General features: G+C 46.0%; 1 protein-coding gene across 2 annotated transcripts in view; it reads left to right on the forward strand.

Moving 5' to 3' along the window:
• Positions 1 to 10,962: 10,962 nt before the first annotated feature.
• POLK (DNA polymerase kappa) overlaps positions 10,963 to 26,602 on the forward strand; it is a 113,963-nt gene continuing 98,323 nt past the window's right edge. For both annotated transcript variants that reach the window (XM_075838451.1, XM_075838460.1), the window contains exon 1: positions 10,963 to 11,058. The gene's annotated coding sequence lies outside the window, so the exon portion shown is untranslated. The remainder of the gene's footprint in view (positions 11,059 to 26,602) is intronic.

Raw genomic sequence — 26,602 nt, forward strand, 5'->3', positions numbered from 1 at the left:
GATGTCTCCACTCCTCCAGAGCCAATTTGATAGCCAGTAGCTCCCAATCTCCCAATGGAATAATTGCGCTCAGCAGAGGAAAACAGTCTTGAGTAGTAGCCACATACTACTGCCTTTCCTTTGGAGCTCCTCTGGAACAGAAGTGCGCCTGCACCAACAGAGGAAGTGTCCACTTCCAGTGAGAACTGCTGAGATACGTCAGGGTGATGGAGGATCGAAGCTGAAGTGAAGGCTTTCTTGAGGCTAATGAATGCGGACTCTGCCTCTGGAGTCCACACCTTGGCGTTCACACCCTTCTTGGTAAGGGTAGAGATGGGGGCCATCAGAGAAGAAAAGTTCGGAATAAACTGGCGGTAGAAATTGGCGAAACCCAGGAACCGCTGTATGGCCCTTAGGCCTTGACGACGTGGCCATTCCAGGACAGACTTTAACTTCTCAGGGTCCATCTTAAGGCCTTGATCCGAGATGACATAGCCCAAGAAAGGCAAAGACCTCTTTTCAAAGGTGCATTTCTCTAACTTGGCATACAAGCGATTCTCTCTTAGTCGCAGAAGAACTTGACGAACATGCCTCCTATGGGTCATCAGATCTGGGGAGAAAATTAGAATATCATCGAGATAAACTACAACACACGTATAGAGGAGATCTCGGAATATGTCATTAACGAACTCCTGAAATACTGCGGGAGCGTTACACAGTGCGAAGGGCATCACTAGGTATTCGTAGTGCCCATCGCGGGTGTTAAATGCCGTCTTCCATTCGTCACCCCGGTGAATCCGGATTAGATTATAGGCCCCCCACAGATCTAGCTTGGAAAAAATTTTGGTTCCTCGTATGCGATCAAACAGCTCGGAAATGAGTGGCAACGGGTATTTGTTCTTGACCGTGATCTGATTGAGACCACGGTAGTCAATGCAGGGTCGGAGAGATCCATCTCTCTTTTTAACGAAGAAGAATCCTGCGCCGGCCGGGGAGGAAGATTTTAGAATAAAACCCCTCTCCAAGTTCTCCTTGATATAGGCTGACATCGATAAAGTCTCTGGCAAGGAGAGAGGATATACTCGTCCACGGGGAAGAGAAGCATTGGGAACCAGTTCAATGGGACAGTCATAATTCCGATGTGGAGGCAACGTCTCAGCCTCTCGTTTGCAGAAGACATCCGCAAAACTGGCATACTGAGAAGGTAGATCGGAGAGTGACTGAGGCAGAGGGGGCACAACAGGACGGACTTGTGACAGGCAATGGCTATGGCATCTGGACCCCATTGAAGAACTTCTCCAGAACTCCAGTCGAGTGTCGGGGCGTGTAGATGGAGCCATGGCAGACCCAACAGGATGGGATTGATAGCCTTGGGTAGTACCAGGAAGGAGATCTGTTCTGAGTGAAGAGCTCCGACCCGTAATGTCAACGGCTCAGTGATGAGCATGATTGGATCAGGCAACGGTAGACCATTCACAGAGGCAACTGCCAGGGGTCTCTCCAGACGGACTGTGGGTAGTTGAAACCGATCCACTAGATCTTGGTGGATAAAATTAGCAGCCGCTCCAGAGTCAAGATAGGCGGAGGAAGGATGTGATGCCTGTCCGGTGACGATGGCCACAGGTATCGATAATTTGGAAGAGGTTTTAATGTTTGGAGACGTTCCACCTAGAGTTGCCTCTCCAACCAACCCTAGGTACTGGAGTTTCCCGGTTTCTGTGGGCATTGGCGCACAAAATGACCCTTGAGGCCGCAATACATACAAAGTCCAGAGGAGCGTCTGCGCTGCTTCTCCTGTTCAGATAACCGGACTCTGTCTACCTGCATGGGTTCCTCAGGTAGCGCACTAGGAATGGGCAATAGTGGTCTCTGGGCGGGTGGGAGGGTGCTGGTCTGTGGGCCCGGCTCTCCTGACGAACCTCTTGAGAGCGCTCCCGGATACTCATATCAACCCGGGTGGCTAACAGGATGAGGGCATCCAAGGTAGAAGGAAGGTCGCGGGCTGCCAGTTCGTCCTTGATGTGAGAGGACAGTCCCTGCCAGAAGGTCGCCACCAGTGCCTCATTGTTCCATGCCAGCTCAGCTGCTAGGGTACGGAAGGAGATCGCATACTCCCCTACTGTGGAGCCTTCTTGCTTGAGGGTCAGCAGAGTGGCTGCGGCAGAGGATGTTCGACCCGGCTCCTCGAACACGGCACGAAAGGACTGCAGGAACAAGGCTAGGTCCGAGGATACAGGTCCTTGTTGCTCCACGATTGGGTTCGCCCATGCGAGGGCCTTGCCAGTGAGGAGGGAGATAATGAACGCTACTTTGGCCTCCTCAGAGGGGAAGAGATGAGGCCGTAGCCTAAAATGCACCGTGCATTGATTGAGAAATCCTCTGCAGGCTCTTCAGCTTCAGGAGGAAGAACCGGGGGTGGAACCGCGAGTAGATCCATGCGGACCAGAATAGAATTCACCGCCTCAAGGAGTTGATCCTGACGTGTGCGTAGGTCATGCATCTCTGTCTGAATCTTTTGTACTGGGGTCTTGGGCTGGCCAGCGGGTTCCATGGCCTGAGCGTACTGTCACGGACACTGGGTTTGTGGACCCACTAGGCTGCTCCGCCGTAGCGGGGAGGCAGCTGACCAGGTCACAGTCTATGCAAAAGTAAAATGGCAGACAGTAATGCTTGGGTACCTGAAATAGTCCGGGCGGTGGCTCTGGCTTCAGCACGGATGGAGGCAGGTGCGGCAAGTGGCGCCAGACGTGGCGGGCAGTATCCGATGAGCAGTAGACACTTGACGTGGCAGATGACACTTGACGTGGCAGATGGCACTTGACGTGACAGATGGCACTTGACGTGGCAGATGGCACTTGATGTGGCAGAAGACAGTTGACGTGGCAGATGGCACTTGACGTGGCAGATGGCACTTGACGTGGCATATGGCACTTGACGTGGCAGATGGCACTTGACGTGGCAGAAGACACTTGACGTGGCAGAAGACACTTGAACGCGGGTAGGCACAGGAACAATACGGAATACAGGAACGGTAAGAGGGCACGGGTAACAGCTGGAACGGGAGACACTAAGGGACCATTAGCGAGACAGACTGGGAAAGACTAACAACACTCAGGCAAGGATTAGAAGGCCAGGGGCCTTCTTATAGACCAGGAAATCGTGGCAGTTGATGATGATGATTTCCTAATTGCGCGCGCTGGCCCTTTAAGGCCGGGCGCGAGCGTGCGCGCGCACCCTACGGGACCCAGCCGGACGGAGCGGAAGTGAGCGCTGGCATCTCCTAGGAGGGAGACGGAGGCCAGCGCTCACAGATCCATGGCTGCGGGCGTCGGGAGGTGAGTAAACCCGACGGCCCGCGGCCATGGGCGCTACACTCAACAGGTCTCTTACCCTGACGTAAGGTCACCAGCTGACTCTCGGCAAAGGCAGTCCTGTCAGTCTCGTCATAAATGAGTCCGAGAGCAGGAAAAAAAAGATCAACGGAGGAAAGTTCAGGGGCGTCAGGAGCCAAGGAGAAGGCTCATTCTTGGGGCCCTTCCTGGAGCCGGGACATAATTATACCCACCCGCTGGCTCTCAGAACCTGAGGAGTGGGGCTTTATACGAAAATAGAGCCTACAACTCTCCCGAAAGGAGAGAAAAGTCTTCCGGTCCCCTGAGAACCGGTCAGGCAACTTGAGGTGGGGTTCAAGAGGTGAGGTGAGGGGCACTACCATGTTAGCATCAGGCTGGTTGACCCTCTGAGCCAGGGCCTGGACCTGTAGGGAGAGAGACCCTGCATTTGCTGAACCAGGGTCTCAAGGGGGTCCATAGTAGTGTGAGGGACCAGGTTAGAGTAGGTATATGGGCTTGTGATTATGTAATGATGGGGGTAAGGAAACAGACAAGTGAGCCCTAATCTACCCGCCACTCAGTCCCTGCCTACTTGCAACGACTCGCCCTAGGCGACGGGGTACAACTGGGCGACGGTCCCTACGCTCAATAAGTGCACGACAGACAAACAGACAAGGGTACACAGAAGCAAGGGAAAAGGGGCAGTTGCCCACGGCAACACCGTGAGCAACAAGAGTGGTGAACGAGTCGAGTCAAACCAGGAGTGTACGAGGTACCAAACGCAGAGCAGAAGAGTAGTGAACAAGCCGAGTCAAAACAGGGGTGTACGAGGTACCAAACGCAGAGCAGGAGAGTAGTCAGTAAGCAAGGGTCAATATGAAGCAGGGTCAAATGGTTCAAGAAGCTGCAGCAGGGCCAGGAAACAAAACGAGACGAATCACAAGCAAGGAGGAACAGGAAAGGCAGGTATAAATACACAGAGGGCGGGAGCTAGCTCCGTCTGGCCAGGCTGTGATAGGCTCTCCCACTCCTAAGCCTGCCATCCTGAGTGGTGGAAGATGGAGTCAGTCTCACAGACATAGAAGCAGGTGCAGACTGATTACCTATGGGCGTGGATACAGAAGCTGTGCCTGGCAGATCCTTAACAGAAAGACTTTTTATTTGGTGGATTGGAGGGGGTTTGGTCCTGAAGATAGGTCCTGGGAGCCAGAGGAGAACCTCAATGCCCCTACTCTCCTGAAGAAGTTTCTCTCTCGCTCTGGTCCCAAGAAGAGGGGGCGTAAGAGGGGGGATCCTGTAATGTCCGTGGTTGCCAGCTGTCAGCTCCAACCTCCCCCTGACAGCCGCAGCCACGAGTCGGCAAGCGCTGGCCCCAGCCTCCTCCTCAGGAGACACCAGCGCTCTAATCCACTCACCTCTGCCGGATCCCGTAGGGTGCGTGCGCAAGCTCGTGCCTGCTCTTAAAGGGGCAGCACGCGCACCGGACCTCATGGACGAACTTTGACCCGTGAGTACAATGGACTTTAAGAGGGGTCCAGCCCCCTAGTTCTATGCCTGAGCGTTGTTGTGTTCCCTATAGTTTGTCTATGTGATGGCCTCCTAGTGTGTTTCCTGTTCCAGTCCCTGTCTCTATACTTGTTTCCAGTTCCTGTTCCTAGCAATCCATACCTTCCTGGTCTAGCACAGAGCGGTGCCTAAGTTGTGCTGCGCTACATCCACGTCTGATCTGCTTCACCTCGCCTGACGTCCGCCTGCCCTGCTGCTGTCTGAGCTGCCACAGGTACCTATACGAACTATAGACATTTACCTGCGCCCTGTTGGCCAGCTGCCTTACCGCCAAGGCGGTACGGCCCAGTGGGTCCACAGACCCTTTGTGACAATAATATTCTGTGGGGACTCCCCTTCGTGACTCCCTGCAACCACTGCTGGAAGAACACATGCTGGTGGCAGCAACGTTATGGTCTGAGGAATTTTTTCATGGCATTCTCTGGGTCCACTCATCCATGTGGAAGGCACTCTGAACCGATTTGGGTATGAATCCATCCATCGTTGCAGATCACGTCCACCCATACATGCTGTTTGTCTTCCCTGGGATAGATGGAATCTTCCAGCAAGACAATGCAAGATGTCACATGGCTAGAAATGTCTGACAGTGGTTGGAAGAGCACGACCAAGACTTGAACCCAATTAATCATCTGTGGGACCACCTTGACCGTCTTGTTCTCCTTATGGATACTCCCCCACACACCCTCCAGTAAATGTGGGATGCACTGCAGTCAGCATGGCTCCAGATACCTGAGACAACCTACCAGCACCTTATTGAGTCACTCCGTCAGTCTAGCTGCTGTCCGTGCTGCAAACAGCGGTTACTCTGGATATAAGATGGTGGTCATAATAATGTGACTCAACTGTGTAATTAATAACAATCGCTAAGCAAATTAAGATCATGTAGATAAGATACTCAAGTTCAAAAATGCCCCTCGACGGCTGCAGCCATGAACGTGTGAGTGCTTTCCTCGCATCTCCTCCCCAGGAGACGCCAGCACTCATCTCCGCTCTGCAGTGTCTTGTATGGTGTGCGCACACACGCTTGTGCCCGGCCTTAAAGGGCCAGCGCGTGCACATGAAATGATGGTTCTAAATTAGCCCTAATTACCCTGGACTATAAAAGGGCGCCTGCCCATAAACTCCTTGCCTGAGCGTTGTTTGTATTGCTCTGTTAGTCTTGCAAATGGTCCCTTAGTCATATCCTGTTCCCGTGCCCTGCTACCTGTATCCTGTGCTGTATTTTTTCGGTGCCCTCTCTAGTGTTGGAGTCGAGTTGTGCCGTCTACCACGTCTGCTGTGTTACATCACGTCTGGTGTCATTTACCACGTTTTGCATCACCTGTCGTCAAGATCCCATCTGTGCCTAAGCCGCTGCCACTGTCTGGACTTTTACAGGTACCCTGGTGCTTGGACTTTATATTGGTACACTGTTGTTTGGCCAGCTGCTACCTCTCTACGGCGGTGCAGCCTAGTGGGTCCACATACCCACAGATCGTGACATCCATTAATTAAATAAAAAAAATAATAAAGTTTATTAAAAAATTTTTATTGTGTTTCTGTCACACAACAGCCTAAAAACATACCTATTTGGTATGGCCACGACTGTATTAACCCAGACAATAATTGAACATGTTATTTAGGCAAAAATCCCCCCCCCCCCATGAATTTGAATATAACATTAAACACTAATGTATATGTACCCCAAAATGGTGCCTAAATCTAGATGAGTTATTCATGACACTTTTGTGGGCACACGTGACAGCATTTTTTTTTTAAGTAAAAAAAATTGTGAACTATTGATAAATTCTTATACACAGCGTTTTCGGTTGTGACGTTTTGGTGCAATTTTTGGACTCTGACTTTTTTTTTCAAATGAGAGCATGCTTTGAGTATAGTGTTTTTCCGGTGTTATAGAGCAACCCATGGGAAAAGTGCATGTACAATATGACACTAAATGAAAAAACCCACCAAATATAATGGTGTCACGATACCAGAATTTGGACTTCGATACCGATACCTCGTGTAGTATTGCGATACTCGATACCAAAACGATACTTTGCCAACAATAATAATTAAAAAAAAAGTTCTTCCATTTTCTGATGTGGGGCACGTGGTGTAATGAATTTTGAACCTCCATGTAATTAACCCCATCATGTTCCTGAGTCATAATGGACAACATTGGGTTAATGTTTTAGGTACATGATGGGGTTAATTACTATTAATGTGAGGCACATGGATGTTCATAATTCATAATACCACGTGCCTTACATTAGAAAGTGAAAGAGAGAAGTTTTTATTTTATAACAGCGTAAACATCATAAATTATATAGATTTGTTATTACAGTCACGACGATACCGAATATGTGTATAGTTTATGTATTGAGACTTATTTTAAAGTTTATTATAAAAAATGTGTTTGTTTTTATTATTTAACATAACTTTTTTTTTTTTTTACTTTAATGTACTGGCATATATCTATATACCAGTATATTAGCCTGTGTACTGATAGTACACAGGCAGTTGTTAGGACACACCTAAGTTTGGCCTAACAGGAAATATGGTCAGACAGACCTGGGGTTGGGGGTTGGTCATACAGTACTGAATTCCCTGCGACGCGATCCAAAGGGCATCCCCCTTCAAATTTACCCCTTGAATGCTGCGGTCAGCTTTGATTGCAGGATTCAGGGGAATAGCGGCGGAGATGAGGGGTTTCCCTGATCTCCGCAGTTGGAGGGGGCTGTGTAATACAGCCATTGCACTGCTCCTGACAATAAGTGCGTGCGCGCGGTCAGCATGAGGTGATGCGGCCGGCGCTGTACTAATGAGACTGAAGACAGAACATGGGGGTATTTTGCAGTGCGCCCGCCATGTTCGGTCTTCAGTGCCGCCGCTCATTAGTGCAGCGCCGGCCGCATCACCTCATGGTGACCACGCGCACTTGTCAGTACTCAGGAACGGGGCAATGGCTGTATTACACAGCCGCAGCCCCGCTCTCATACATTCATGTATTACTATACTTAGCTGTACGACCGCACAGCTCAGAATCGAAATACATGAAATAACGGTATTGAAGCTTTTGAGGGTGCACGGTATCGAAACAGTATTGAAGTTTCGATGCATCGTGCAACCCTACACAAATACGCATGTAAAAAAATTACATAAAAAAGGCCTAAAAAAGGTATGGCAGCTGCAATTCAGCAAGCAAGCATGAAACAATTATTTGTGTCTTGGAGGCCAAAATTGGCTGTTCTTAAAGAGGCTCTGTCACCAGATTTTGCAACCCCTATCTGCTATTGCAGCAGATCGGCGCTGCAATGTAGATTACAGTAACGTTTTTATTTTTAAAAAACGAGCATTTTTGGCCAAGTTATGACCATTTTTGTATTTATGCAAATGAGGCTTGCAAAAGTCCAAGTGGGCGTGTTTAAAGTAAAAGTCCAAGTGGGCGTGTATTATGTGCGTACATCGGGGCGTTTTTACTACTTTTACTAGCTGGGCGTTGTGACGAGAAGTATCATCCACTTCTCTTCAGAACGCCCAGCTTCTGGCAGTGCAGACACAGCGTGTTCTCGAGAGATCACGCTGTGACGTCACTCACAGGTCCTGCATCGTGTCAGACGAGCAAGGACACATCGGCACCAGAGGCTAGAGTTGATTCTGCAGCAGCATCAGCGTTTGCAGGTAAGTAGCTACATCGACTTACCTGCAAACGCTGATGCTGCTGCAGCATCAACTGAAGCCTCTGGTGCCGATGTGTCCTCGCTCGTCCGACACGATGCAGGACCTGTGAGTGACGTCACAGCGTGATCTCTCGAGAACGCGCTGTCTGCACTGCCAGAAGCTGGGCGTTCTGAAGAGAAGTGGATGATACTTCTCGTCACAACGCCCAGCTAGTAAAAGTAGTAAAAACGCCCCGATGTACGCACATAATACACGCCCAGTTGTACTTTTGCAAGCCTCATTTGCATAAATACATAAATGGTCATAACTTGGCCAAAAATGCTCGTTTTTTAAAAATAAAAACGTTACTCTTATCTACATTGCAGCGCCGATCTGCTGCAATAGCAGATAGGGGTTGCAAAATCTGGTGACAGAGCCTCTTTAAGGGGTTGAAGAGTATTTTTCACTTTTGGACACAATTTTACATATAGAACGAATCTTCATAAAAAGTTGAGACTTTTTGCAAATACATTTTATTTGTATGGTCACTTATCTTTTCACTTGTATCGGTTCTAAAGGCCCTTTTACATGGCCAAATATCGGGCAAGCGAGCGTTCGCAGAACGTTTGTTTCCGATCATTGCCATGTGTAATAAGGGCAATGATCAGCCTATGAACGAGCAAACGTTGGTTCATCGGCTGATTGTATCGTTTATTCTGCAAGAAATACTATCGTTGTCGGCAGCACATCATGTGTAAACAGGTATATGTGCTGTCGACATGATAGAAATGTATGAGGACGAGCGATTGTAGTAATGATCGCTCGTCCCCAAACATAGCTCCTTGTGACAGATCTACGAGCGCCGATCTACGAGCTGTCTTGTTGGCAGCGCTTGTTTACACGGCCCATATCGGTGTAAGAGCACCTTATGTTACAGAAATAGTGTAAAGCACACTGCTGATAAGACTCTGGACCAGTAGAAAAGGGTACTGTGGGGTGATCATACTTCTCTATCTGGCAGTCTGATGGACGAGTCTGGGTTTGGCGAATGCCAGGAGAACGTTACCTGCCTGACTGCATTGTGCCAACTGTAAAGTTTGGTGGAGGAGGGATAAGGCTATGGGGTGCTTTTTCAGGGTTGATCTAGGCCCCTTAGTTCCAGTGAAGGGAAACCTAAGGGTATGTGCACACCAGCAGTGGCTTTTACGTCTGAAAAGACAGACTGTTTTCAGGAGAAAACAGCTGCCTCGTTTCAGACGTAAATGCTCCTCCTCGCATTTTGCGAGGCTTCTCTGACAGGCGTAAATTTTGAGCTGCTCTTCATTGAGTTCAATGAAGAACGGCTCAAATTACATCTGAAAGAAGTGTCCTGCACTTCTTTTGATGAGGCTGTATTCTTACGCGTCGTCGTTTGACAGCTGTCAAACGACGACGCGTAAATGACAGGTTGTCTGCACAGTACGTCGGTAAACCCATTCAAATGAATGGGCAGATGTTTGCCGACGTATTGTAGCCCTATTTTCAGACGTAAAACGAGGCATAATACGCCTCGTTTACGCCTGAAAATAGGTCGTGTGAACCCAGCCTAAATGCTTCAGCATACCAAGACAATTTGGACAATTGTAGCTTCCAGCTTTGTTGGAACAGTTTGGGGTTCGGACCTCTTCTGTTCCAGCATGACTGTGCCCCTGTGCACAAAGCAAGATTTATAAAGGCATGGTTGGGTATGTTTAGTGTGGAAAAACGTGACTGGCCCGCACAGATCCCTGACCTTCACCCCATCAAATACCTTTGGGATGAAATGGAACACCAATTGTATGTGACACCACCAATCACAAGAACAGGGGTGTCTGGTCCCTTGTCCCTGTCAGAAAGATGGCTATGTTTGCACAATCACTCTACAATGAATGGGAGGTGCAGAAAAGCACCATAGACTTTAATGAAAAGTCACGGTGCACATGTGGACAAAGCACGACTGTTTTCAGATTCCTTCTGATCAGACATCTATGGAATATACTAATGATATTATACTATACGTGCCTATGTTTGGTAAACTCCTTTATGTAATTGCTATTTAAGAAATTCTCTGATATAATCTTCAAAGTACTCCCAAAAGTGACTGTTCTCTTTATGTCCATGCAAAAGATAACAAAAAAATGAAGAAAAAAAAAATATATATAGTGATGATAGAGCACCAGACAACGACCTGGATGCTAACACTACAATAGTATTTATTCACTGTGTAACTCCAAATTGAAATCATAGCCTTCCGTTTACAAAACGGTCCTCTATATAAAGGAAGAAAACTATTCCCCGGATAGCAAAACTTTACAGCAAATATCCCCCAAATATAATAATAATTGACAAATCTGTCGAATTCCCTTATCAAATATGGCGGCCATAGCTTCATCTGTGGGAGTGGCTCCATGCTTCCGGGAAGAGAAGGAGCAGAGAGCTGTGTAGAGGAGGAAGCTCAGAGTTGTGTGTAAATGGAGGGAAAAATAAAAGTGGAGCCGCAATTTATATGATCCAGACTCGGGTAAGTCATATAATAAATGGTGAGGCGCTACCATGTAGTGGGGGGAATCATTATGTGATTGCATGACAAGAGTTTCTAGGCTGTATCCAGTGCTGCCACCAGCGGAGATGATGACATAGTCTCGTCCCTGCACCTGTGTTGTCAGTGCTAAATAGCAGCTTATGTCAGATGCTTTATTCCAGTGGTTTGCAAGCAGGGGCTATCTAGCCGTCAAAAAACTACAACTCCCAGCATGCCGTGATGGGTTGCTGATGCCAGTGCGTGCTAGGGACCTGTAGTTTCACAACAGTGTCATGTCATAACATGTCCTTTTTCTGCTCTTCTGCTGTGTATGAAAGGGACTAAGGTGAAGCTGTGGACCGTCGCAGGGTTATTATACTCTTGGATCTTTGCACTTTTTAAAGTGACCATTCTGCACGGTTTGATGCCCACACAGCGTTTGGCTAGTGATTTTGTTGCCACGGTATTTTTCTGCAGTGCCCAGATGTGCTATGCTAGAGAATGGGAATTAGCATCTTTTTCCAGTATTCGCGCAAAGCCCACGTCCAACAATTAGAAATGCAAGTGACCTGTACGCTACAGCAGGTTTTTCATATCTTCTTTTTTTTTTTTTTGAGTGCCACAATAAGGCCATGTTCACACAGTAGTATTTTTTTCGAGGACCCTGCCGCTGGTTCTTCACGCAGATTATCTCCATTCAATGGGGTTTATTTTTGTGAAGTTACCCAGCGCTGTTTCAAATCGAATACACGGAGCCACGTCAAGAAGTGACGAGTCCTCTCTTTTTTATTTTTCTCTTGAGGGTCGTGATTTTCAATTCTGTGTGCTGAAAATTCCACCCCTTCTGATCACCGGGGCGATTTCCCATTGAAAACAATGTGAAGCGTTTTACTAGCTGAATCTGCGTGAACTGCAACAAGCAAAACGCTTCGGATTTCGCATGATTTTGTTTTCTCTGTTTGAACAAGGCCTATGGCTTTGTTCACACTCTAGTTCCTGTCCATCTGGACGTTCAGCATTCTTGTTGCTGTATGCATTGCTTTATTTGCTGTTTAAAATACCTGGAGACCGGCGTAAACTTGATGGACCACATTATAGGGCAATGGGGTCGGTCAAGATAAGTCCGCAAACTGATCTGTCATGGCTTGGTTATAGTTGGAAGGCATTACGTTTTAGTGACCGAGCCTACGAGGTAGTTATTGCCATCTATGTGAAAGCCAAAGAGTTCCCATAAGGCCTCATGTAAATGGTGGAGCACTCCAGCGTCTGTATCGTTTCATATTATTGAGCCATAGGTGCTCCATATGGTCCTTCATGCAGTTTCTTTCTAAAAAAAATGACAATTTTTGGGGAGAAACTAACTCAGTATGGGCTCATAGATTTTTATGGGTGCCATATAACTTATTTGTAATATAAGCAATAGCCACTGTCCCTATAACTGCCAGAGGCACTGCGCCCTTACAAATGCAGAGATGTCAACCTGGGAGAGCCTTTCACAGGGTAATGCATGAGCAGCGGGTTGCGGCAAAAATGGGAGTGGCCTTTTTTGAGGGTGTGGCTAAATATTTTTCAGACCCCCCCCTATATTATCAGACCCGAGACGGGACGCCCTAAATATATTCGGACCTGAGACGGGACACCCTAAATATATTTAGGAGCAAGGACGGTAAGTATACAGGCTAATTGCTTTTTGCTGTGTCCTGTTTTTAGCTGTATATCACCGGATGAGGGAGTCTTAAAATGGGGTGACTCCTGGTAAAACGGGGAGATTTGATGTCTTCAAATGTTTTACTTAATAAAACAGGAAACGCGTTTTGGTAACTTCATCCCCAATCTCTCTGGGGAGATATGTCAAAAGTGAAGGCGTTGCCTATGGCATCCAATCAGATTACAACTTTCATTTTTCAGAGGCCCTTTGAAAAATAAAAGCAGCAACCTGAATGGTTGCCATAGGCAATAGTTTGACTTTTACCTTGCACTGTCTTCAATACATCTCCTCTATCTGCTTTCTAGCGTTCAAGAGGTCCCATATCCTGTTAGTGTCTAAGAAAAGGAGTCCACGCATGAGCGGTCACTCACCGCTGAAATTAATGGGATTCATAGAACCTGCCAAACATGAGTGCCCTCCTTCAATACATTGTCAAGGCCTGCACTGTTCTCAGGAGAAAAGTGTTTGTGTTTTTTTTTCCCATGCAGATGTTCTGAACCATTAATTTGGGGAAACCCCATTAAATAGGTTCATACCTGTGTTGAACCATTCAGTTGTTCTGCTCCGTCAGAGAAGCAGAACAAGGGAATAACGGAACCAACGGTTTTGTTGCATAACGGGACCCGCCGGTTGCCGACGGAATCTTTTGACTTTAATAGGCTCAGTCAGGGTGTCCGTAATTTTTACCGGACACAATAGCGCAGCATTCTGCGCTATTGTCTCCTGTGAACACTGCCGGATCTGTGACGGAGGCCACTAACGGAGCCTCCGACACAGATATGAACAGAGCCTAATTGTGGTTTAGATCACCGGATTATCTTCAAATCTATGGCCGGCAATATACATATTGCAGCAACTGTGCCACTAACATTGCAGAATAATATTTAGAAGTTTTTCTATTCCTCAGGACAACCCTTCTCCGTATGCCCCATTAGGGTGTATGGATGTCATAGAGGTATGTCTCGGGACTCCCTCTGAACCAGAGGGGAGAGGTGCTGGCCAGCATTGGCTCCAGTTCTGGTGACCTCGAGTTGCCCATGTATTTATTACATTTGTAATATCATCCTATTATCCCACCCATGGTTCTCCGATTAAATGGGTGTCTGTGATAAGACAACCCCTTTAATGCTTTTTTCCTACATTCCCAAAACATTCCTAATACAGTTAACATGAAAAGCTCAGACGTTTGGCTAAATCCTTCACACCTAATGATGAAGTCACACGCAACAGATTTTGTAGCAGAAGTTCTCTTTGACTGAAAATCCATTCCATTCATCAGAATGGGGTTGTTTCTGCAGCAGGTGTATGGATTTCTGCAAAATAACCTGCCATGTGTGACTGCACCCTAAGGCCTTATTCACACAAACGTATAATATGTCCATTCTACACGTGTGGAAATCACGCGCGTCGCACGGACCTATGTTACTGAATGGGACCGTTCCGACTGTCTGAATTTCACGCAGCGTATGTCCGCTGCGTGAAACGCACTACATGTCCTTTATTTGGCCGTGTTTCGTGCTGTATGCACCCATTGAAGTCAATGGGTGCGTGCAAATCGCACTCGGCACACGGAAGCACTTCCGGGTGCCGTGCGTGATTTGCGTAACAGCAGTAAAAATGAATGAAAACAGAAAAGCACCACGTGCTTTTCTGCTCATAAACACAAAACCAGAGTGTCATCATGATGCTGGCTGCGTGAAAATCACGCAGCCGCGCACCATATGCTGATGAGACACGGACCTTTTGCGCGCGCAAAACGCAGCATTTTCTTGAGCGCGCAAAACGGACACTTCCATGTGAATAAGGCCTAAAGCTGGGTTCCCACCTAAACACTGCGGTGTTTCTGCAAGGGAATTGTGTGTGGGAATTCGGCAGCATTTACAGTAGCCGCAAAGTGGATGAGATTTAGAAAATCCTATGTCCACGCTGCAGAATAAAAACGCTGCGTAAACGTTAATAAATTGACCTGCGGTGCGGAACTTAATTCTGCAGCATGTCAATATATGCTGCTTTTTTGTTGATTTTCTGTTCCAGATTTTCTCCCCTGAATTCAATGGGGATGCAAAACCCGCAACAGAAAGCCAAGTGTTGTGACTTATGCGGCGTAATCGAAGAGAGTACGCCGTAAAAATACACAACTCCGGAAGACAAAAATCATACTTAGGCCCCATGCACACGACCGTAAAAACTCCCGTAATTACGGGCCCATAGACTTCTATTGGCCACGGGTAGCTCCCCGTATGCTTACAGGAAGGTGCCCGGGCCGTTGAAAAAGATAGAACATGTCCTATTTCAGGCCGTAATTACGGCACGGGCAGCCCATAGAAGTCTATGGGGCTCCCGTAATTACGGGTGACTACGTGTGTGCCCCGTAATTACGGGGGCGTTGCTAGGCGACGTCCGTAAATAGTCACTGTCCAGGGTGCTGAAAGAGTTAAACGATCGGCAGTACCTGTTTCAGCACCCTGGACAGTGGCTACCGATCAAAATATAGATAAAGCTGTAAAAAAAAAAAAAGGCGTTCATACTTACCCAGAATTCCCTGCTTCTTCCTCCAGTCCGGCCTCCTGGGATGACGTTACAGCCCATGTGACCGCTGCAGCCAATCACAGGCCAATCACCGGCTGCAGCGGTCACATGGATTGCCGCGTCATCCAGGGAGTTCGGACTGGATGTCAAGACAGGGACGCGTCACCAAGACAACGGCCGGGTAAGTATGAATTTCTTTTACTTTTATTACGGAAAGGGCTGTCCCTTCTCTCTATCCTGCACTGATAGAGAGAAGGCCTGCCGATTAGTGCAGTGCAATTTTGCAGCCAAAAACGTGCCCGTAAATACGGGTGGAATACGGGTTACACCGGACCCGTATTTATGGGCACGGGTCCGTAAATACTGGTGCAATACGGTTCGAATACGTGTGACCAAGGACCCGTATTTACGGGTGGACAAAAATACGGTCGTGTGCATGAGGCCTTACCCAGAACGCCCCCCTCCTTCCTGCAGTCCGGCCTAAGACCAATCACAGGCTGCAGCATCACAGGGCCTGCAACGTCATCGTAGGAGGCCAAACTACGTGCAGAGAAGACGGAGCGGGTAAGTATGATCACTTTCTTCCGCAGCGGAAATTCTGTTAGAAAAACCACACCACAATGTGTTTTTTTTTGTTTTTTTTAAAATTGTATTTATTTTTTCCCTTTTTTTTTTTTCTTCGGATGGAATGTACTGTGGGTTCCAGGTTAGACACGATGCGTGGTTGTTTTTTTTTTTAACGCAGTGTATTTGACCCGTGTAAACTCTGTCTTAGGCCGGACTGCAGGAAGAGGGAAGGTGTTCTGGGTAAGTAAGTTTATTTTTTATTTTTTTTCTGGAGTTGCGTTTGTTGTGGCGTAATCGCTGCGATTACACCACAAAAGTCGCATCACTTGGCTTTTTGTTGCGGGATATGCATCCCTGTTGAATTTAATGGGGAAAACACGCAACAGAAAATCAACAAAATACGCAGCATAAATTGACATTAAAAAAATTATACGGTCGTAGTCATGGCGACGCATCCCTCTGTTCTGAGCACAGCTCAGCTTCCTGGGATGATGTTTCATCCCACGTGACGGCTGCAGCAATCACATGGGCTATGGCTTCATCCCAGGAGGCCGGCCTGTACTCAGCAGAGGGATGTGTCACCATGATAACACCCGGGTGTAAAGTATAAGCTTTCTTATTTCCAAAGTGGACATTCTGCCGAAAAACTGCACCAGAGTTTAGTGCGATTTTCAGGGTGGAATTCTCTGGTTTCCGGGACACATACGCTGTGTACTTTTACATGTGTTCCTACCCTAAGGGTGTGTTTACACGGCCTATTTTCAGCCATATTTCGGGCTGTAAATCGGCCAAAAAAACGGGTGAAAACACAGCGGCTGAAAGCCTCCAAACATCTGCCCATTGATTTAAATGGGAAAAACAGTGTTTCGTTCCCACGGGGCAGTTTTTTACGCGACGTTTGGAAAAAGGGCGCGTAAAAAAAACGGCCCATAAAAAAGTGCATGGCACTTCCCTAGCCGTTTTTGGAGCTTTTTTTCGTTGTCTCAATTGAAAAACATGTCTAAAAACGTACGTAAAAAACGCTTGATGCTTAAAAAAAGGGGCTGTTTTCTCTTGAAAAGCTCCGTATTTTACTGCTGTATGTTTGCCCTAAGGGTATGTTCATACGGCCTATTTTCGGGCCGTAAACTCCCGAAAAACGGCTGAAAAATCGTAAGCAGACCGCCTCCAATCATCTGCCCATTGATTTCAATGGGAAAAATGGTGTTCTGTACCGACGGGCCTTTTATTTACGTGGCCGGTCTGTAAACAAAACGTTTTTGGAGCCGTTTTTCATTGACTCTATTGTAAACAGCTCCAAAAACGGCCGTGAAAAACGCAGCGAAAATCGCGAGTGGCTTAAAAAAACGTCTGAAAATCAGGAGCTGTTTTCCCTTGAATACCGCTCTGTATTTTCAGACATTTTTTGAGTTTGCGTGTGAACATACCCTAACACTGCCAGCACCGGTTTTCCTAGAAAAGGGTGTGATGAAATTTGTGAGAATAACTCCCGGTCGGGAGGCTAAGCACAGGGGAAGTTAATTGTTAAACCACCATAATTGCAACCAGGTTGTGCTTTAATAGGAGAATCTAGTATAATTATGGAAGATAACCGGAGACCATGTGCTCACAATGCAGCTTTTCGTTTAAAATAATTGTGCCTGCTGTGTAGCCCCCAAACGGGAATTTGATGGCGCTGTGTGCCATTTCGCGGTCCATCAGAAAAGTATATACATGCAGCGTTCCAGGAGATGCAAGATCGCTTGGCAACACCGATTGGGAAAGAACCTCCTGAAGTGCCACCTGCGTGTTTAGACTAACAGCAGGAGCGTAAACATTGTAATATTCTGTGTGCCAGTTTTGAAGCATATTAGCAGCAAAGTGGATGAGATTTGAATAAATCTCATCAACACTCTGCAGAAAAAATCAGCAGAAATGGAACCCGGAATTTCAATCTGTAGCGTGTAATTTTCACATGTGCGAAAAGACCGGAATTTCCGCACACAAAATCCGGTCGGAAACACGTACCTTACAGTAGGTACTCTGCACCTGCTCTTTTAACCCTATATGGGTATCTTATAGGCTCTTATTTAACCACTTTTAACTCCTTTCCACCATCCGCCCTATTTATACAAGGACTGAGCCTGCTCCACAAGTTCAGCGTGTCAGCTGTTTGAAACAGCCGACACTTTAATGTACCAAGCGGGATTCTGCTAATTTAACCCCTTAAATGCTGTGGTCAACCGTGGCATCTAAACCATTCGAAACGGGGGTGGTCCCCCGTGACGTTGCATTGCCTCCCGCAGCGTGATCGCTGGGTTGCTGATGGTTGTCGTGGCAGCATGAGGGCATAATGAATGCCCCCATGTCTGCCATCCGTGTGCTCCTATTAAGCCCTTCGCCCTAACAGCTGTCCTTGATGGGGCAGCCATGAAGACGAGCCGGATGCTCTGTCTCTATCTGCAGAATTACGAGCAACCAGCAGCACAGACTTTACACAGCTGCTGTTAAAAACAAAATTGGTAATACAAGGTATCTAGAAAAACAATTTTAGTGCACACTTCTGCATAGGGCTGGGCGGTTTTGCCAAATCTAGATTTTTTTTTTCAGTACTTTGGGCAATTTTCGATTTGAATCTCGATTTTTCTTATTTTTTTTCTGTTTATTTAAAGAGGCTCTGTCACCAGATTTTGCAACCCCTATCTGCTATTGCAGCAGATAGGCTCTGCAATGTAGATTACAGTAACGTTTTTATTTTTAAAAAACGAGTATTTTTGGCCAAGTTATGACCATTTTCGTATTTATGCAAATGAGGCTTGCAAAAGTACAACTGAGCGTGTATTATGTGCGTACATCGGGGCGTGTTTACTACTTTTACTAGCTGGGCGTTCTGACGAGAAGTATCATCCACTTCTCTTCAGAACGCCCAGCTTCTGGCAGTGCAGACACAGCCGTGTTCGAGAGAGAGCACGCTGTGACGTCACTTCCCCAGGTCCTGCATCGTGTCAGACGAGCGAGGACGCATCGGCACCAGAGGCTACAGATGATTCTGCAGCAGCATCGGCGTTTGCAGGTAAGTCGATGTAGCTACTTACCTGCAAATGCTGATGCTGCTGCAGAATCAACTGTAGCCTCTGGTGCCGACACGATGCAGGACCTGTGAGTGACGTCACAGATCTGCACTGCCAGAAGCTGGGCGTTCTGAAGAGAAGTGGATGATACTTCTCATCAGAACGCCCAGCTAGTAAAAGTAGTAAACACGCCCCGATGTACGCACATAATACACGCCCAGTTGTACTTTTACTTTTCAACACGCCCAGTTGTACTTTTGCAAGCCTCATTTGCATAAATACGAAAATGGTCATAACTTGGCCAAAAATGCTCGTTTTTTAAAAATAAAAACGTTACTGTAATCTACATTGCAGCGCCGATCTGCTGCAATAGCAGATAGGGGTTGCAAAATCTGGTGACAAAGCCTCTTTAACAGTAATACCAAGAGATAATTTAATACATTTTCTTTATATAAATAACTTTTTAACATATATTGCTATAATTATTGTATGTAGCTTCACAACTTTTAACCTCTCCAAGTAATTTATTTTATTGTAAATACAATTGGATTTCCCAGACCGATCACGGTATATGTGAACGGGACTCCTGGCATCAGTCATTTAGGCTACCGTCACACGACCGTGGAAAAAAACTGGCCATTAAAAACTGTTCAATTGTCAGTTTTTCTTGTCCGTTTTGCATCAGTGTCTCCAAACTCTCATCCATTTCCAGGCCGTCCTTTCATGGCCGTAAAAAAAAAAAAAAAGGATGGATTTCATTTGTCAGGGTAGATAGTGCCCACATATAGTGAATGACAGTGCCCCCATGTAGTGCCACAGTGCCCCATGTAGTGCCCCCATGCAGTGCCTTTATGTAGTTCCCACGTGTAGCGCTACAGTGCCATGTAGTTCTAGTGACAGTGCCCACATAGTGCCACCCCCCAATATAGTGCCACATTGCCCATGTCGACAGTGCCACAACCCCTTGCAGTTAGTGTCAGGTCCGTATTTCACACCGAATAACCACCTCTGTAAATTGAAAGCTGAAGGCATGCCTGGAAAGAAGTAAACCAGCCAAAGATGTTTGGTACACAGCTTCCCTTGATCAGACAAGGAGAGAACTGAAAACTTTTATTCAGAACAAAGAAACACAGAAAAAGAAAGACACATGCCTCCTCCCCAGAGATGTGGGAGTGCCCAAGCCCCCACCGGTTTCTCAGCTGTAACTTCTCAGACTCACTCTTCTTGCATTCCAGGGGGCGGTGTCTTCCATAGATGTGTCCGACATGAGCAAAGAACTTGTTATATATATCAGTATATTACACCAAGAACTGAAATGTATATACATGTGTGTGAGGATAATATTTTTCAAACAATATACATAGTAATGATCCCTGACAGTCCCCCCTAAAAATATTATTACTCTATCCCTGAGTCTTGCCTAGCAACCTACCACTGACCACTCGAACCAGGCGGGTAGGGGTTTTGGATTTCTTCACCAGCTTGAGACGAGCTGCTCCTGATGAGTGACTCCCCTTTGTACCTGGACTTCCAAGGTGTCGGAGTGGTCCTAACTTTCCCTATTCTCCTCTGGATACAGGATGGTTGTCTTGATATAATCTACAAACCGCTGCTGGTTGTTATATATATAATTAATCCGGTCTACATTTTATTAATGGTAACAATTGTCGCACTGTCACTTACTGTCCTAATGGGACTTTACCCCTGCAGATATGACAGGTCATGGGCAGCACAGTGACCTTCACCTCACACCTTCACATAAAACTCCTCAGATTGTAATTTGCAGCACCGTGGCATATTTACACACATTATAATTATAAACCTCAGACATTCTAAACAATAGGGCCTCAACTAATAATCATAATGCTATCACCAATCTCATGCTATCACCCTCAGGTTTCGGGTCCCATCAGTTCATTGCCAGTCCTGTACACCATCTTCCCCTTCTTCTGCTCTTCACTGACTGTCACCCTCAGGGTAACCCACACAATTGTGGAGTCAGACTACGTTGGTGTCCAGTGGGGGAGTTATTATTACCCCCTCCTAGCCACTTACTTATCAAAACACTTGATCCTGCTGACGGATTCACTCAGGTCTTTGGTCTTTACTTTGATTTTTGCCGATGTCATCAGGACTTGGTTTGGTCCTTCTCATCTGTCCGACACGGTCTCCTTTAGTTTACGTTACCGGGCTGTACACAGCACCTCATACTGTGAGCCTGGGGTGAGATCCCACGTAGGCGGATTAGTGGAGTTGTATTGTGACTATCACAAACCCTCCGCATCTGTACTCTTCCTCTGGCAAGTTACTTGTCTGGGCGGCTGCTTAGAATTGTGACACTGCCGTCAGTTCATGACAAACGCGTTGTACTGGCTCAGGCTGCGCCTGCCGCATCTCAGTGATGGAGTTCATCATATAAAAGTCTTCTAGTTCATATTTACTGGCACTTGCTGGGGACCCCCAACTCTTGTCAATTGTTAAAATAAATACTAATCTGGTGATAACATCATCCGCATACATTATAAACGTTGTTCTAAGTACATACAATAATGTCAGGCCCTTAAATGACATCAAACACCTTTATATAAGGAAAAACTTCTCTGTTACAATGGACAGGGCACCTAGAAGATGTGTGATTACTGGGTACATTTCATTTGCACTTGGTGATACTCTTTCAGCAGGATTTGTACCTTGATCTCAGCTGATTGCCTAGAACATTCCACCTCACAGAAATATACACAGATTCCACATGTTTATCTGACAAGTGTCTCAACCCAATTTTTTCTTACTCTAATCTTTTTCGTTCTACCTGGGAAGGCCTCTCAAGGTCTGTTCTCTTTGTGGGAGGCGGGTATGATAAGGTTGGTACCGGTCTGCCAGGACTGTTCTGTAGGCAAATCAAACCGCTCTAACAGAATTTAGCAGCAACAGCTGTAAAGCCTGGGACATACCAATTAGATCTTACCACATCGATCCTTGCAGTCTTGGGGCATATGTGAGGTCATACACCATCAATACAAGTGCTATCAAGAATGCATTGGGCACTACCGGTTTACCTTCCTTTATCCGTTCACATTCTGTTAGAATCTGGTTCTCACGCCTTCCGCTCCCAGTTGGACGCTTCCTGTGAAGAACAAGCTTTTCATAGCCTAATCAGTAATTGATCTTAATCAGATAATTAACTTGAAGAAAAACATTAACAATGGCAGATTTATGTTAAACGTTCACACTGGTCAGTAACTAAAACTGATACCTACAAACTGATTCCTCTTTTCTTTATATATATATATCTATATATACACTGCACAGAATTCTCTGCTCTAAAATTTCCCTTTCACAATAATAACAAAAAGAAACAAATAAAAATGTTTTCGAATGGGAATATTCCTCTTCTGTACCTTTTTTATCTGACACATCCAATAGTCCAATGCTGAGGCTGGTCTAGAACTTTACACAAAACAACCTCAGTATTTAATATTACCACAACCCTTCTTAAATACAGTTAATAAACAAACTAACCTTGGGACAATGTCTAGAGAACTGCTGACATCTTATCATTGTACAAACACCAGTTCAATACTTGGGATAACACTGTTCCCCTGTCACTACACACAAGTTCTGCAGTGGGGAAGATACCGGCTGGGCTTCAAACCACCCTGAGAACAGGTCTACACACACGAGCACATTGTCATACACTTCTACCTCGGGTAGTTGTATGTTCTGCCTTCGCTGTGACGGGGAATCTGGCCGGGCTGCTCTTTTCACAGGTACCTTTGCTGTTTTACCTATGTCACGCCGTGCGCACATCATGCAGGCTGCTACACACCTAGTGGTGGCATTATTGTATCCAGGGACAAGCCAATTTACTGACACCTGGCCGCACATACTCTTGTTGTCAGTTCTGTCTTCTCTCGCTCTCTCAATTGGCTTACCCGATGATCCAATAATGTTCCTACTACCAATGGGCCCATAATTGTGGGCGATGCCAAAAGCGTACCTAGAGTCCGTGTAAATGTCGGCCGTCTTACCTTCTGCCAGGTTACAGCCTCAGCGAGCACCTCCAGCTCCGCTCCTTGAGATGAACAAGAAGGTGAGAGTGGTTTCTGGGTAATTTACCTGGTGCCTCGTGTCCTGTCTTGTACATACTGTATAATAAAATATCTCTTTATTACAAATTTACATTAGAAACCCATGTCACATATATATATATATATATATATATAACATCTCAAAGGGGTGGCGTCTTCATCCTCTAAAATAAAACCAAATGTTATACACTTCTCCACACTCATCTGATAATCCAGAATACTTTGAGAATCTCACTTTTATCAGGTTCTGCAAATACTTGATTAATACAAAAACAAATAAAAAAAATAAAAAATTCCTAAAAACTTGACATCAAATTAACAATGTCCAGACAATTTTTGGTTTTGCCTTCTCCCCCATCTAAATCCATAAAGACTCGTGTGGGTGACGTCCCACCTCCTGTGTAAATTTGCTGGAGGGGGATGGTCTCTAACACAATACCTCATATTGGGTGGAGACTACAGCACAGCTTACCCAGTGCCATATTCACTGTTCTGGAAAGATCTGGAACCATCTACACAGAAAAACCTCAAAATGTAGGTAACTCTCATACACATTTAATCTGGATTACTCATTGGGATCTCTTACACATTTTTAGATGTCCTGAAACCAAATTAATTAACTCAAAACAAACCAAAATTTTACCTGATCAGTTCCTTCACCATTCCACCCTTTGTGGACTCTGCAAAAGTAATGTAGCAGAGTTCAAAACTACATCTCAACATAACAAAGTCGGGCACTCTATCTGTTTGGCACTAGTTTAACCCCTGTAATACACAACAGCCTGGAACAAAAATACTTTTTTCCTGACGAAAATAAATTTTATCTTTACAATGACATAACTCATGTGTGAAATCAAAAACAAAACAATTGTAGTTAGTTATTCAATAAAACAGAAAATATTATATCTGATAACATTAATTACTGCAAACCAATAAATTATACATAAAAATAGGGAACGGTGGGGGGCACATACATTTTCAAAACCCGTGTCTCACAGTATCTGTAGTTTAATACATCTGAATTAACATCATAACACATTAAATCTGATCACATCATAACACATAAATATCGTAACTTTTATAAACAACAGCGCATGTAGACATTACTGATATATCCAATCTATCTATCTAATCTATCTAATTAATCTATCTATCTATCTAATCTATATTGGAATCCTTGTCTTCAGACTGCACCCAGTCGCCCCCCCTCCTCCTCCCAAACACAGCAAACTACACTGGGGAGGGAGGGCGGTCACACACTCATTTCTCACAGCTTCTAGTCTCACAATCTTAACACTTTCAATGCCGGCAAAACAACGTACGTATCTGCAATCATTCATCACACCATTGTATAGGAATTATCTACGTTCAAAACATCAAACACATAATCTGTAACAGTCCAATCTGTCGGCCACCATCTCTATATTATGATGACGTATTGCTTCATCAGTGAACAGCGTCCTGCACACTAGAATTGAATCTAAAAATAGAAAAGACACTACAAATGACAAAATTAACAAGGCGATTATTTCATACTGATTTGGTTGGGCCGGGCGTGGCCACATCAGGGGTGGGTGGTGGAGGGCAGCCTCTCCCATTGGAAACACATTGCGCAGCTGTGAAGGGGGTGGGGTTTCCCGCCCACAATGAGGACACACTCAACATGAGGTACGGACACCATTACCGGGCGTCGGCTGGTCCTGTGTTTTCTAATACATATAACATACAATGCCTTTCTTATTCCTAACTTCCATTCACTTCACCAAATCATGAATAGGATCGGGTGATCCTGATGATTTGAATATGGACCGTAAACCATCCATTCTAACAGTCTATATTATACATGTAATTTATATAACAATCTTCGGTCTACAACTTTCTGGTCTGGCCACTATATTACCTACAAATCTATTACACGTCTTATCAGTGCATTGCACCCCGCATAACCGCGTATAGGACAGGTTATAATACTATCCACGACTTATCACACATGTATATTGTGTCCGCGTATTTTCTATCTAGTCCCTAATTACCCAGAGGATGGTTAGTCGGGCGCGACTAAGGTCTCACAGGTTTTCGACCTCACAGCGGAAAATATCACCTCTGTCGCCTGAGATAATCCAGGAAATCAACAAAAGGGTTCTACAGATCGCTACAAGACTGTCCACTAACACAGATAAGTCGAAGATTCATAAAATCAACTCTCTTACCGTGTTGCGGAGGTGATCAAATTCCTTCAGTGGGCAACTTTGAGTCCTCTGTTTCACCCTGTGATTGTCGATTTGTCCGGATTTTGATATTTCCTCGAGTGAGGCCCCACGTTCGGGCGCCAAATGTCAGGTCCGTATTTCACACCGAATAACCACCTCTGTAAATTTAAAGCTGAAGGCATGCCTGGAAAGAAGTATACCAGCCAAAGATGTTTGGTACACAGCTTCCCTTGATCAGACAAGGAGAGAACTGAAAACTTTTATTCAGAACAAAGAAACACAGAAAAAGAAAGACACATGCCTCCTCCCCAGAGATGTGGGAGTGCCCAAGCCCCCACCGGTTTCTCAGCTGTAACTTCTCAGACTCACTCTTCTTGCCTTCCAGGGGGCGGTGTCTTCCATAGGTGTGTCCGACATGAACAAAGAACTTGTTTATATATGTCAGTATATTACACACAGAACTGAAATGTAGATACATATGTGTGAGGATAATATTTTTCAAACAATATACATAGTAATGATCCCTGACATTAGCACCCCAACGTTGATCATACCTCACCTCGTAGATCGCAGCACAACCCCTCTCCCTTGTAGATAGCACCCCCCCTCCCTTGCAGATCAAAGCACCACCCGCCTACCTTGTAGATCGCACCACCTCCCTAGTAGATCGCACCGCTGTAGCTGCCACTAGGAGCTGAATTCCCGGCCAGAGGTTGCTGACGCTTTGGCCAGGGATTCAGTTCCTAGTGGGAGCTACAGCGGCGCGATCTATAGGGGGGGGGGGGGTTGTGGTGCGATATTCAAGGTAGATGGGGGGAGGGGGGGTGGTGCTGTCTGCAAGGTACAAGGGGGGGGGGGGTGTGGTCTACAGGTTACAAGCGGGGTGGTGGTGCGATCTGCACGGGGGTGTTATCTACAGCGGTGTGATCTACAAGGCGGACTGGTGGTTTGATCTGCAACAGGGGGGGGGTATTGCTATATACGGGGAGTCCCTGCTTCCTCCGCGGAACTTCTGTTCCATGCTATATCATTTTGTTCAGTACAGGAGTTCCATTTCCATGGGGGGTCAGATCTTGCAATGGCGGGGCGGAGCTTCCTCCTGCAGCACGGCGCCACTACAAAAATCGATTCTGCAATTCTGTTAAACAGAATCGTGAGAGTCCTTGAGGGCGAATTAATCGAATTAATTTGATTGCCCAGCCCTACTTCTGCACTATAATAGTTTTTCACTGAATGTGGAGGTACGCTTTACTTATAGTAAGGGCTTATTCAGACGAACGTATAATACGTCCGTGCTACGCGCGTGATTTTCACGCGCCTTGCACGGACCTATGTTAGTCAATGGGGCCGTTCAGATTGTCAGTGATTTTTCACGCAGCGTATGTCCGCTGC

The sequence above is a fragment of the Rhinoderma darwinii genome, chromosome 1, assembly GCF_050947455.1.
Source record: "Rhinoderma darwinii isolate aRhiDar2 chromosome 1, aRhiDar2.hap1, whole genome shotgun sequence".
In the NCBI taxonomy this organism is placed as follows: Eukaryota; Metazoa; Chordata; class Amphibia; order Anura; family Rhinodermatidae; genus Rhinoderma; species Rhinoderma darwinii.